The sequence below is a fragment of the Oryctolagus cuniculus genome, chromosome 8 (genome assembly GCF_964237555.1).
Source record: "Oryctolagus cuniculus chromosome 8, mOryCun1.1, whole genome shotgun sequence".
Taxonomy (NCBI): domain Eukaryota; kingdom Metazoa; phylum Chordata; class Mammalia; order Lagomorpha; family Leporidae; genus Oryctolagus; species Oryctolagus cuniculus.
This window is the reverse complement of record NC_091439.1, coordinates 139916199-139928098: the sequence shown is the minus strand read 5'-3', so window position 1 is coordinate 139928098 and position 11900 is coordinate 139916199. Positions and strand designations below refer to the sequence as shown.

At 40.4% G+C, this 11900-nt stretch overlaps 2 pseudogenes; both read right to left on the bottom strand.

The window, feature by feature from the left end:
• Positions 1-3408: 3408 nt before the first annotated feature.
• Positions 3409-4428, bottom strand: LOC138843359 (DNA-binding protein SATB1 pseudogene; annotated as a pseudogene).
• A 415-nt stretch (positions 4429-4843) lies between these two features.
• On the bottom strand, positions 4844-11453 carry LOC127482678 (uncharacterized; annotated as a pseudogene).
• Between the last annotated feature and the right edge of the window lie 447 nt (positions 11454-11900).

Genomic DNA, 11900 nt, shown 5'->3' with positions numbered 1-11900 from the left:
ATGTCAATAAAAACTAATAATCTAATAAAAAGAAAATGATAAACATTTGAAGACAGTTATGTTTACCCTCATTTTAATATTTTTCAATGTATAATCCACATGGTATCACATAAATATATACAGTTTTCATGTTTCATTTAACCATTTTAAAATATATTAACTTCATTGTAATTTATGTTAATAATTTACTAGTACTAATGAAAATAAATAGGTATATATGTTTACATTGTTGTAAATATATGTGTATATAAACATATGTATCCATAGAAAATAAATACATATATATGTAAGTATATGTTTCAACTTAATATCCAAAATGAGGAAATACTTATATAATTGCAGCACATGTCTCTGGAGAAATGCCTAGTATTCATAATTCTTACATTCTGTAGAGTCTGTATTGTCTTTGTCTTCAGAAAGCTTCTGTATTGATCATGGCTCTTTTCCTGATAAAATAACCCAAAATTTTCAGAATTGAACACTTTTTGATAGAGAACCTCCAAATGACCACACTAACTATAAAGACCAATGGAAGACTATCATAGTTGTTTTGAAGTCAATCAGAGATCAGGTATTATCATTCTGTTGGTCTCACCCACAGAGGTCCTTTATGTAGGATACTTTTTGCCACAGTGTCTTGGCTTTCCATGTCTCCATGTCTAAAGTGTTCTCATGGGCTTTTCAGCCAGATGAGAATGTTTTAAGAACTGATTCTGAGGTCAGAATGATAATACCAGGTAGCCTAATCACCCCAAGTGTACCAATGCCACTACTATCCCCAATGACTAGGCCAGTCATATTGAAAGATATTTAAAATTTTCTTAAGGTATAAAATTGGAAATATAGAATGCCAAACTCTGTGAAGGCAGTCCAAGATGGAAGTTGATAGCAATAAACATCCACACCAATACAAAGATTACAAAAAACTAGAGTTATACCTCTTATGATGCTTCTGAAAATATTCTTTGACTTATAAGAAGCAAAATATTTGTTAACAGGTAAAGGAACTTATTAGAAACATGAAAAAACAAATAATTTGAGAGGGCTTCATTTTAGATTCAATGAATGTCAATAATTTTTATGGTAGAGCAAAGGAAATACAGGATACATTTGATGAAGAGAAAGATGCCTTAAGGACAAGAAAAATTAAATGTTAAAAAATATAAATGAGTTGTAAGAAATAATTACCGGGGCCGGCACCATGGCATAGTAGGTTAATCCTCCGTCTGCAGTGCCAGCATCCCATATGGGTGCCCATTCTAGTCCTGGCTGCTCCTCTTCTGATCCAGCTCTCTGCTATGGCCTGGGAAAGCAGCAGAAAATGGTCCAAGCCCTTGGGCCCCTGAACCCACGTGGGAGACCAGGAAGAAGCACTTGGCTTCTGGCTTTGGATTGGTGTAGCTCCGACTGTTGTGGTCATTTGGGGAGTGAACCAGTGGATGGGGGACCTCTTTCTCTATCTTTCCCTCTCACTGTCTGTTGCTCTACCTCTCAAATAAATAAAATCTTTTAAAAAAATAATTACCAATGTAAAGTAAAAATTATGACATTTGTATTAAAGCATATCATTCTTGAGCTTAGAATTGGGTAAGTGTGCAAAATATGACACTACCATATTTTGTTTCTAATAACCAAGTAAATGAATATAATATTTAAAAACAGAATTATAGTTTGGAAAAAAGACTAGAGAAACAAACCAAAAATACAAAGAGAAAACAGGAGAGAAATCTATGTCATCAAATGAAATATAGGGGGACAAAAAGGAATTCAAATAAAGTAATATATAGGAAGAAATAAGCTAATAGCCCTGAATAAATTAGGTTGTGCATTAAGAATAAGAGATCCTCATAGAACTGGCATGATGATGCAGTGTGTTAAGCTAGTGCTTGGGACACCAGCCTCTTACATCAGAGTGCCTGGTTTGAGACCCAGACAAGACATTTCTCTGATACAGTTTCCTGCAAATGAACATGAAAGGCAGCAGACAATATTCAAATTCTTGGGTTTCTCTTGCCAATTCAGGAGACCTGAATGGAGCCTTTTGCTCCTGGCTTCAACCTGGCACAGCCCTGGCTGTTGCAGGTATTTCAGCATATATAATATATGTCTTTCCTTTTGTCTCCATCACTGTGCCTTTTAAGTAAATAAATCATTAAAAGACAAGTGATCTTCAGATATTATGAAAACCATATATAGTTATACAAATTCTAAAAGGGATCCCACAAAAATCACATTACAAGTAAGTGCACATACAGACATTTTGTTATGATTCATTTGTTGAAAATATACGATCAAAATTCCTGCTATCATTCAGTGACATAAAATTTGTTACAAGAAATCTGTAACTAATTCTTGTGTAATTAATTGTGATGTCATAATGGTGAATTGTAAAAACCATTGTGATATTATAAACCTACCACTGTGATGTAATAATTATGATGTCATGAACAACTATTATGGTGTCCTATTGATTATCATATTATAAAACTACCACTATGATTTCATAATCAATTGTGAAGCCATTGAACCAATATGTCATAATAAACCTACCATTGTGACATCATCATCAATTGTGATATGAACCTCCATGCAATATCAGAACCAAATATGAGACCATAAAATATTTACATCATAAAACAATATTGTAGTGTTATGAACATTCTGATGTCATAAATATTTTCATGTCACTAACTACCCTCATCATTTATAGTTAATTTTGATGTCATAGAAATTATTATTCTTTTTTAAAAAATACAGTGAACTTTTTTCCAAAATAAAAACAAATTTGAATTATGTCAGGGCCATATAATACAAGGCATTTGTTGGCATATGTCATCTTTAAACTGCATTGCACAGTCTATAGTTTTTTTGGAACATACAATAGAGTAACAAAGTCTTTTCTCTCTTTTTTATAAAAAGGGGTGAGTTTCCAAAGATCAGTGTGGAGTGTTACAGAAATAATTAAAGAAAAGGAAATCATAATCACAGAAGTTATAATGCTTGTTTGAGGCTCCATAATAATAATTTAAAAATAAAAAGCACTTGTTCCATGCTTATGGGTACACACCTTGGTGTGTTCTGTGAACACGTTTCAATATCAAACACAGAGTAAAACATTTAGTGCAGTCCGCATTATTCCTTTCATGACTTTCAACTTTTTTAGCATTCCTTTTTTTTAACTTTTAATAAATACAAATTTCTAAAGTACAACTTTGGGATTATAGCGGCTTTTCCCCCTCATAGCTTCCCTCCCACCCGCAACCATCCTATCTCCCACTTTGTGCAGGCTTCTGAAGATTGATTGGCCAAACAATGAACAACAAAGATTTTTTGAGAGAATGCAAGGTGGACTTTTCATCTTGTAAGTAAATACCAGTGGTATTGTTGGATGAAAATAATACTGTTATCTCAGTCTTTTAAATCAGCACTAATGTCTGTTTCCTTCCACTGACAGCTCTTCTAGTTTCACTGAAAAAAAGATGTTAGCATTTGCATCTTGGACACTCTTCTAGATCCTTAACCAGCTCCTTTTCTTTATATTCTGCCACATCCACCTCTAAACAGGAGTTGTCTTCCATTTGCCATGGTGCTTGAGATAATATCACCGGTTGTGAAAGAACTTGATGATGGTGTACTAGGGAAGGTCAAGTTGGGCAGACAGAGTCTGGATGACCTCTTATCAGGGTATAGGCTTACATCTTGGATGCACTGGAGGATTCCCAGGGCTTGTTTGTGGTTTTCCTGCTCTGACTCAGCAGACGAGGCTACTGTGGGCTGCCGTGCTGGGAGTGGGGGCCTGCCTGTGGCTGCTGCTGTGGTTGTGGGGGTGGCAGTGCTAGGCTACTGAATCCGCTCTGGTGGAGCATTGCTGAAGTGGGAGGGCCTGTCGCCATGGTGATGCACCCCATTGCTCTCCTGTTTATAAGCGGCATTCCATTCTGGCTGAGGAAGACTGAGGAACCTTCGGATCATGGAGAGGTTCTCCCACAAGGTCCTATTTTCTGGAGAAGCATCTTCTTTCCAGCATAACAGCTTACACACCATCCCTGGCTTTTGGTTGCCACAACCCTTGCAAACATTGCTTGGGGCACTGTGGCGCTTTCATTTCCTGGTGAATCTCATCATAAATGAAAGCATTAATGTTCATGGTATTGTTCTCTGGCTTCCCAATCCCCCTCCTCTCTCTTAAGATTTATTTATGGGGCCAGTGCTGTTGTGCAGTTGGTTAAAGCCCTGGCCTGCAACACCATCATCCCATATGGATGCTAGTTCGAGTCCTGGCTGCTCCACTTCACATCCAGCCCCCTGCTAATGTGCCTGGGAAAGCAGTAGAGGATGGCCTAAGCCCTTGAGCCCCTGTACCCATGTGGGAGACTTGGAAGAAGCTCCTTGCTTCAGATCAGCTCATGTCCAGCCCCACCCATTCATCTGGGGAGTGAACCAGCAGATGGAAGATCTCTCTGTCTATGTCTCTATTTCTCTGTAACTCTGACTTTCAAATAAATAAAATAAACCTTTTTTAAGATTTAATAAGATAAAAGATAAAAGACAAGATAAAAATAATAAATAAAATAAAATTTCATATATTTAATAAATAAAAATAAATCTTAAATCTTTTTTAAGATTTATTTGAAAGAGTTACACAAAGAGAGAGGGAGAGGGAGAGGGAGAGGGAGAGGGAGAGAGAGAGAGAGAGAGAGAGAAGTCTTCCATCCACTGGTTTACTCACCAATTGGCTGCATGGGCTGGAGCTGTGCTGATCCAAAGCCAGGAGCCAGGAGCCTCCTCCCAGTCTCCCACGTGGTTGCAGGGGCTCAAGGACTTGGGCCATCCTCTACTGCTTTCCTAGGCCAGAGCAGGGAGTTGGATCAGAAGTGGAGCAGCCTGGATTTGAACCAGTGTCCCTATGGGATGCTGGCACTGCAGGAGGCAGCTTTACCTTTCATGCCACAGTGCCCCCTTCCATTCCTCTCAGTAGCAATGGTATCTGTTTTCACCCAGAGAGGATGGCTGGGTGCTTATCAGGGGGCAGGACCCATGGCTGAGGCAGCATTCAAACGCCTTTCCCTCTCATCTTGGTGTATTTGGTTGCTTTCAGCTTCTGGTAACTGTAAGAAGTTCTGCATAGCCCCAGGGTTTACCAGCAAAGACTGGGATGCAATCTTGGGGTCCTCTTCCTTTTGGAGGATTTCTGAAAGCCAGCCCTGAGTTCTGTTAAAAGCCATACATGCAAATACTGCCTGGGAGTGTCCTGCACCTTCCAGTTCATCATGAACCCACTGGTAGATTTCAGAAAACACCTCTGTGTTGGTTGAAGCCTGTTGCTCCAAAGTCTTATTCATAGCTCTACTGACACGGAGGATGGTTCAAGTATTGTTGATTTAAGGACTGCTGGACTAACAGTCTAGTCACTGCATACTGCTGTTCAACAGTTGTGCCATCACCAGCTGATTGTTGATCAACTGAGGACTGATAGGTATTGATACAAGTCCTGGATGCAGGTTTGGAAGAGGGGTCTGGACAGAGGGTTGGCTGTCATTGGAAAGCTGTGTGGGGGACGCAGGCTGCTGGGCTGTGTTCCCTGACTGGCCACAGGCCAGAGTTCACATGGTTGGCACTTCCCTGGGATAGTTCAGAAAGACTATCCATGTTGACCATTTTATCTTTTGCTTGCTTGAAATGTTTGTACCACCTTCTAAATTCTTGACATTTGCTGCTGTTGAGACATTTGAACACAATGGAAGAAATCATACTCTATGAAAGGGGGCACGCCTTGGCCAATGAACTCTGATTCATGACTTTTAGCAAGCCCTTCAGACCATTCCTTATTGTGGTGTGTGACCATTGTTTGGGAGGCAAATCTAGTTTGGGGCGACTGAATTTTCAGTGTGACTACATGATACATGCCTTGAAGCGTATCTGCTACTGTGGTATCAGGGGCATCTGTCACATAAGAGAGTGGCCCTGATTCTACTTTCCAACCTGGGTGAGCCCTTTGGCCTGGGCATCAGAGCTTGGTAATGGCCTAGCGACAGCAATGCCAAAACAAAACAAAACGAAACAAAAACAGCCAGCAACAGACCTGAAGGTGACTTCCTCTGAAATTGTATTAGTTTCTCTTCCCCTACCCCCGCCCCCCTAAGCAGGGAAAGGACAGAAAAAAAATGTCTTAAAAGAGTAGTCATGGAGGGCAATTCGAAAAGCAACATACATGTCTTGTAAAATGTCTAATGTCAGGAGTCAGGGAGAGTGGGAAGGAGGGAGGAGGGAAGAAGATAAAATTGATCTGACAAATGATTCGTTGGGGGAAAATCTTAACAACAAACCAAAATCCGTTTTGAGCCAAACACGTTGGCGGTGCTGGGGAGGTGAGGTGGTGACTGAGGATTCTCTTCAAAAGTCGGGGGTGAGGGGGACAAGGACTGTGGACAAGGTCTCCAGGAAGGGACAAGGTCCCCTGGAGTCCATGCCTCTGTCCTGTGGGCCTGGGCAGCAGGCCGGAGAGAATGTCTACTAGGGGCTGTCAGTCGCAGCATTGTTCCCCCCAGCCTGGGGAACGCAGAGGGAAGCCCCGCGACCCCTCGCCGCTGCCCTCTCCCCCAACAACTGTGACTGCTATTAACAAGCCCCCAATTTCTCCCCACAGACTTGCACCCCTGACCACTGCATCTACCAGGGGATGGCGAGAGGGCCGGGCAGGGGGTCGCGAGCGCAGCCCCGGGAAGGCATGGAAATGCCACTTTTGATTCCACCTTCGCCAACCACAGCCTCACGGACCTTGTCCCTGCCCAAAGACGCGGGGCTGGAGCGTCCGGGTATCCTGGAGTGAGCACGGGGGAGGGAGGAGATAGAGGGCGGGAGGGTGTGTGAAGGCACCCCCAAACACCTTGCCTTCTTGGCAGCCCCCTCCCCGAAAGTCGCTCAGCCAGAGCCTGGGTCAACAAGGAGCAGCACAGTGGACTAGCACTTGGAGGGAGCGCAGCCCAGGAGAAGTTTCCCGAGCGGCTCTGTGGTGGGGTCGCCTGGCTCCGCCACGGCCCTGCGCCCAGGGCAATCGCTGTGCTGCTGAGTGGCGGCTGCTTGGCGGGCGGCCCAGGGCAGGTGTGCGCGCGTGTGTGTGTGCCTGTGAGCGGAGCCTCCGGACAGGGCCGCTGCTCGCTCGCTCGCGTGCCCCCTCGCTGCCACCTCTGCCCCCACTGAAGGGTCAGTGACTCATCCTGGCCGCCGGCGCCGCTGGCGCGCCCCAGGCCCCTCGCGTCCACCAGGGCTACAGTCCTCCGGGCCACTGCTGCCGCCCTTCCTCCTCCTCATTTTAATACTGGGAACACACTCCCAACCCCAGCCCAAACACACAGCCCCCTCCTGGCTGCCCGATGCTGCTTCCCGCAGCTTTCCCGCGGGCAGCTCCTCTGCTGCGCCCAGGAGTGGGAGTGAGCATGCGTGGTGGCAGTGGCAAGGTGGAAGGAGAAGGCAGCAGGGCAGGGTGCACCCTAAAAATTATTGTGATTACATGTAAAATCTGTGATTTTATAAAATTACCATTGTTATGGAATCAACCATATTATCATCAAAACCCTGTTGATGTCATAATCATTCAGGATTTCATAAGCCACCAGGGTGACATCATAAACCAACCACTATGATGTCAAATTATAAAAGTCATTGTGATGCCACAAATCCAATGTCGTTACATCATAATCAATTAAGATGTCCTAAACCACCATTGTGATACTATAATGAGTAATGATGTCATAAAACAATATGATGTCATAAATCAGGATTTTGTTGGCATAAAATATTGTACTGCAATAAAACTGCCTTTGATATGTCATAATTAATTGTGATGTCCCAAAAATACTTATAATGAAATAAACCAACCATTCTGGTATCATAAAACTACCATTGTGACATTATGGTCAATTGTAATTTCATAAACAACCCTAGTGATGTCATAGTGACCATTGTGATCTCATAAAACTACCACTGTGTTGTCAAAATCAGTTGTGAGGTCACTGAAATAATTGGGACACCCTAACCTTACCATTATGACATCATAATATCATTCAATTGTTAAATCATAAAAACCATTGTGATGTCATAAACCTATGATTATGATCTCTTAGTCAATTACTGTATCATAAATCATCACTGTTATGGCATTATCAACTGTGATGTCATAAAACACAAGATTGACATTATAATCAATTCTGATATTATGAAAAAACATTTTGATGTTATATAAAAATATTGTGCTGCCATAAATATGTAGTTCTAATATCATAGGTCAAACATTGTGTAGTCATGATGACAAATTAAAGCCATGAAAATCATTGTGATGTCCTAAATCTGCCATTGTGAGATAATAATCAATTGGATGTCATAAATAAGCACTGTGTGGACATGAATTTCCATTGTGATTCATCATTTGTGAAGTCATGAACCAATATTTTGATATTATAAGCCTCTATGTGATGTCATAAAACTGCCAATATGTTATAAAACATTGAGGTAATTAAAATAATTTTGAAGTCAAAAGCTGTTATGATATGAAAGACCATGTTATATATGACATAAAGCTATCAGTTAGTCATAATCAATTGTGATTTCATAAAAATCCTTGTAATTTCCTAATCAATAATATGTGATGATTATATACTTACCATTATGATGTCATAATCATCAATTAACATAAAAACCATTGTGATGTCATATCTACCAATATGAAGTCATAATCAGTTTGTGATGCCATAAACCACCATTGTGATAACATAATTAATTATAAACCATTTTGATGTCATCTCAATTGTGATGTTATAAACCATCATTATCATGGTGTAACTGTGATGTTGTAAAATCTATTGTGATGCCATAAGCCAATATTGTGATGGCATAACATACCGTTGTGTTGCCATAACATGACACTGTTATGTCATGATCAATTGTGATGTCACAAAATGCCATAAAAATCATTGTAATGTCATAAACCAACCATTTGATGTCATCAATATTGCAGGCTTAAAAGCCACTGTGATGTTATGAACCTATCATTGTGACATTATAATCAATTCTGATGTGAATAAAACAATATGATGTTATAAAGCTACCATTGTGATATCATAGTTGTGAACACATAAAAACCATTTGTGATGTCACAAATCTAACTTTAGGGAGTCATAATTGTGATGTGGTAAAATGCCATTGTGGTATGATAATCAGTTGTGACATCATGAAAACCATTGTTTGGCCACCAATATTATGATACAATGAACCAACAATTGTCGTGTCACAAACCAACCACTATGATGTCATAATTAACTGTGAAGCCATACATACTATTGTGACATTATAAACCTTGCATTGTGATGTCACATTCTGATTCCCTTGACCATCATTGTGATGTCATAATAAATTGTGATGTCATGAAAACCACTGTGATGACATAAACCAGTATTGTGATAAATACAAAATTGTGATCTCATAAACTAGCTACTATGTTGTCATTATTAATTGAACTTTGAAGCCATAAAAGCCATTGTGGCATAACAAACGTACCATTGTGATATAAAAATCAATTGTGATATCATAAACAATCATTGTGATGTTTTAAACTTCCATCGTGATGCCATAAAACCATTGTTGTGGTATTATAATCAATTACGATATCATAGAAATCATTGTGAAATCAAAATCTATTGTGATGCTGCAAAAGATTTTCATGCCCTAACCTACCATTGTTGGCTCATACTCAATTATGATGATATAAAAACCCTGGTGACATAATAATTAATTGAATGTAATAAACCACCATTGTTATATAATATTTTTTAATAAGTTACCAGGGGAGTGATGTTACATTTTTGGGCAATTTACATATGTGTGTGAATTTTAAGAAACATGACAACAGCAATGTTCCAGAAAACTTGAGTGTAAACCATATTTTAAATAACATCCAATTTTGAAGACTATGAGGGGTTTTTGGATCTTTTAATAAACACCTGTACCAAATTTTTCCTAAAATGAACATCTGTTTGTAAAATAAGTAATATCATCTGATTTGTCTCCTGAATAAGCTTCTTTTAACTTAAAGTTATCCTAAATCAAGATATCCTTGTAGATACCTTAGAATATTCTAAGGAGGAATGTGTCTATGTGATCCCCTAAACAGGCAATATGTTTCTGGGTCCCCAAACAGTGTACCTGAGTTATAAGATTCAAGCTGACCAGCAAGTATATTTCTGGACTTCATGTTTCTATCATTAAGAATGCTTGGGGTGAGGTTCTGAAATCTACCTATTGGATAATTTCTGTGTGTGAATCCTAAGCACACTAAAGTTTGGGAATCACTATCCTTAAAGATTTTGACACCCTGTCTTACTTCAATTCCAATACAGTTCCCTGGTAAGACATCTGCAAAAGTGGTGGAGGATGCATCAAACATTTGAGTCCAAGTCACCCACAAGGAGACCCAGATGGAGTTCCAGGCTTTGGCCTGGCCCAACCCTCCTGGCTGATGTCATCATTTGGGGAATGGATCTCTCTCTCTCTCTCTCTCTCTCTCTCTCTCTCTGTGTGTGTGTGTGTGTGTGTGTGTGTGTGAATCTCCTTCCCTGTATGTAACTCTGCCTATCAAATAAATAAATAAATCTTAAAATATAAAAATATAAAAAGCTATTATTTATTAATTGGAGAGGCAGAAAATGTATGAGTACCATAAGCTGTGACTCAAACCAAGTGGAGACAGAAGTATTTCTCCATAGCCGAGCAAATTGGTCTTTTGTAGCAAAGCTTAAATATTCATATAAAGTGTGAATAACAGAAGTACATCAATCCTCATATTAGGTCAATTTCACCACGAAGAGTTATTTGAAAAACTAGATTTCCTGGGCTTTAAACATTTATTTATTTTCATTTTTATTTTATTATTTATTTATTTAGAGAGAAATCTAGAGAGGTATTCCATCTTCTTTTTCACTCCCCAACTGCCCATGGCAGCTGTGAATGGGCTTATCCCCTAATGTACACTACAGCTAAGTTATGCTACAAGAAAGATCATCTGCTTCCATCAATGAGGTGTACCCAAAGTTCTTCAAATTCTGGAGGGTGGAGCCCAGATTACACTCTCTCTAGCCTGAGACTTATCTCTCTTCATTCCAGAATTCTTTCTCATGGATAATTTTTAGCATCTCAATGGCAGCATTTTAAAATCCTTATTTATTTATTTGACAAGCAGCATGGAAGAGAGAGACAGAGAAAGAGATAACTTCTATCTGCTAATCCAATCCCCAAGTGGCCACAACAGCAGAGACTTGGCCACACAGAGGTCAGGAAACTAGAACTTCATCTGGATCTTCCACATGAGTGACAGAGACCCAAGTACCCGAGGTATCATCCACTGCTTCCTGGGCACATCCACTGGAACCTGGACTGTAGCCAGAATTTGAATGACACTCCATTATGGGATTCATGCATCTCAAGCAGCACTTAAATCTGCTGCATCCTGATGCCTGTTCCCTGGGAGCAACTTTTTAAAGGTTCTGTTTATTTATTTATTTGAGTGGAAGAGTTATAGACAGAGAGGGAGAGACAGAAAGATCTTCCATTCGCTCATTCACTCCCAAAATGGCTGCATTGGCCACCGGAGCTGGGCTGATCCAAGCCAGGAGCCAGGAGCTTCCTCTGGGTCTTCCACACGGGTGCAGGGGCCCTAGCACTTGGGCCATCCTTCACTGCTTTTGCAGGCCATTAGCAGACAGCTGGATCAGAAGAGGAGCAGCTGAAACATGAACTGGCCCCCATATGGGACACTGGCACCCTAGGCAGAGGCCCAGCTAACTACGCTACAGCACCAGATCCTGGGGGAATCTTTTAATAGGTACACAGACATGGCAGCATTTCACCAA